Here is a 3,467-nt window from a genome sequence, read left to right as displayed (position 1 = left end):
AAAATTCGTATATCTGAGAAACTATTAGAGCTAGAATCTTCAAATTCTACATGAAGAACTTTGACATTCATATGAACATTTTGATATGGGACTTTCTAAGGGGTCTTGGCACTTCCTATATGAATTGAATACAACATTTTTAATTCCTTTTTAATATTATCAGATTTAAAGAAAACTAGTTTTAAACATTACTTTATGTTTTGTATGTTTTGCAAATTACCAGCTCATTTTGAAATGGAAACGTATTTTTATCTTGATTTACATTAAATGAATATTAATCCAATTAAAATTTAATTGTAAATATTTTATGAGAAATTTGCTATTTTAATTTTAATTAAAAAAACATTGACTTGATTTTCAATTCCTATCTATTAAAAAGGATATGTTTTGTAATTAAGCATTCAATTAAATTTGGACGTAAAGCAAATTATTGTTTTATGGCATATTCAGAATCGGATGTACGAGTAAATTTTATACGATAATTTATTTTTTAAAAAATCCATCCTTATAAACTAGAGTTGAAAGATTTTTGACATTTAAAAATCCTTAAAAGTAATTTTATCAACACTTTTTGGTTGGTTATACGGTTGTAAACAAATATAACCAAATTTTTGGGGTTTTTAATAGGTTCACGCAATTTAAGGTATATTGTCAATTAGATATTGGTATAATATTTGACATAAGTAAGTCTTGTACTTATATACATATATTACTGTGAAAAATATTTTTCATAATGGTTCTTAATTGGCTTCCATATAGGTAATGCTCTTTTTCGATCACGTAAACGCACATAAAAATTCGTCATGTATATGTTTAAACCACCATGAGATTTTTTTGATCGGTCTCTTATGTACATATATAAGGTCCTGTTTCGAAAATGACATAAATGCATATAACTAATTAAGAAATAAATAGACTCCAATAATTGTTATAAACATATTTTGTGAAAAATATTTTTGAATTGGTCCCTTTTATAGCTTCATAAGTTAGCTTCTTGGCAAAAAATTAGCATTTTTTCAAACTTTGGGCGACGAGCGGCACGTGTTAACGTCTATTAATTGAGTAAAACTTTCGGCTTTCCCAACATCTGGAAAGGCGAATAATTTTGTAGAGTTAAGACGAACAAGATTCCCACATTTTTTCATGTCATATAGAATCCGGTCAGTCTAAGGTACCTATATATTAGGGTGTTGTGAATGCCAGTTTAGCAAATGCGAACAATAAATTTTATTTTTGCGAATGCAATTAGTATGATTTAAATTAATATCACAGAAAATTAAAAATGATGTAATTATATAGTACACCGTCAGATACTCAAAATTAGACACGAACAAGATTACATAAATATGAAACTAGAAATAAAATGAAGTAAATCTGCGTTCACTGTTCTTTATTTCGTGGTTGTGTTTCACTGTAAAAAGATTAAAAATTTCAAAGGAGCACATTCAAAAAAATATAAATAGTTCAGCTAAAATATTTTCTATTATTTTTATTTTGTCAGGATCAAAAGATGTAAAAAATGCAGTTAAAAATTTCTCAGAAAAAAATAATATTGAAAATCTAAATAGGTCGATATTAGGGTGTAACATTTTAAAAGACATTTTAGAATTATTTTTTTTTTGGCAGTATAAAATGAAAATCTTACAAAATCTCTTCTTCATGTTCGGTTGTTCAATTTTAGCATTGTTTAATCAGTAGAAGTATTTTAAAGTATTTTTAGAAAAATTTACTTCCTTAAATCCTTTAAATGGGGTTTCTCTATTAAATGTATAGTCTCAGCGAAAGCGAGCATTCATACATACATACATACATACATACATACATACATACATACATACATACATACATACATACATACATACATACATACATACATACATACATACATACATACATACATACATACATACATACATACATACATACATACATACATACATACATACATACATTTGGAAACCAATATAAAACATAACAAAGAATTTTTGAAGCTGGGTAAAAAATTGAATTTACCACGACAAATACGATATTTTCTTGAAAACTGTCCTCGAATGGACAACAATCAACGGAAAATATTTTGGGTAATATATTACATAACAGCGTATATATTAAGGGGGTAACATTTTTTGTTTTTGTGAGTCGGTCTAATGTATGTATGTTCTGGGCGACGAGCGGCACGTGTTAACGTCTTTTAATCGAGTGAAAATTTCGGCTTTCCCAACATCTTTATAGGAATATAATAATTCATTACGAATTTGATAAGGATTGATCTATAACTGATCATAGTCCCTGTATAAGGTTACCTTCACTTACTTATTTAAAATACGAGTATTCCTTATTTAAAAATACGAAAATGAAATTCCATAGAAACAAGTTCTGTACAAGACAAAATTTTACGAGTATCGGTTCATAATTTACTTTTACTCTTATGACTAATTAAAAATACGAGTACAGCGATAAAAAAATAAATGTTATACGAAAGAAGTCAATTTTACCACAATCGTTCACATGACTGAATTAAGAACAAATTAAAAACTGAAATATATATTATCTTAGTGCTATTTTTACGAGAAATACGCGTTCCTCAATTTGGAGCTTTTTGAAATTTTAAAGTTGACAACGCTGATTCTAACTTGTTATTTATTAAAAAAAATAAATACTCTCAAAAAGACAGAAGAGAGCATCCTGCTGTGCACAGAAATTTCGTCTCGCTGTGTACAGCAAAACCATTTTTTTATATGTGCTGCGTCAAGTCAAAGTGGGCCTAGGGATACGCAGCAGCCTAGCTCCCATAAGAAATACACGTGTTTGTGTGATTGCGCAGCGAAATCTGCTGATTCGCAGCAACTCTCTCTCTCAAAGCAACTTGAAAGTGTGTTTGTTTTATCTGGTATACAAACCAAAAATATAACAGAAATACTACTTGCTGTAACTAATATTGCCATATGTTTATGTTGTTATTTTAACTTTTATCAAGTTCACAAACCATTGTATATAACTGTATGCGCCAATATTGCTAATATGAATTGATGGGATTCTACCCGCTATTTACATAGTAGTTGGGAAAATTGTGGGTATATACCGGGTAAATTTGGCTTCATAAACAGATGCTTTTGTGCATGATATCTAATGGTGTAATTTGAATGAAATTGGTCCAATACCACCTATGATGAAAATAACATTGGATGGATATGTGTACAAGAATATTTTTCATTAGCCAAGTCTGGAAACTCAAAGACATATGTGTACTATGCTATGCTTTATTCTATATAAAAATAAAAATTCAATATTACTAAACAAAAAATGATTGCTCCTAAAAGCATGTTATAGATTTTACAAAAATATAATTAGAATAAACATTATATTTAGTGTTGCATTTTCTATGGAGTGGTGTAATTAACCCTTTAACTATCACCATCATTATATCATTAATATAAAATTCAAAAGTTTATTTTTTGATGCACTTA

Source organism: Lucilia cuprina, chromosome 4 (genome assembly GCF_022045245.1).
Source record: "Lucilia cuprina isolate Lc7/37 chromosome 4, ASM2204524v1, whole genome shotgun sequence".
NCBI lineage: Eukaryota > Metazoa > Arthropoda > Insecta > Diptera > Calliphoridae > Lucilia > Lucilia cuprina.
Note: the sequence above shows the minus strand (reverse complement) of the source record.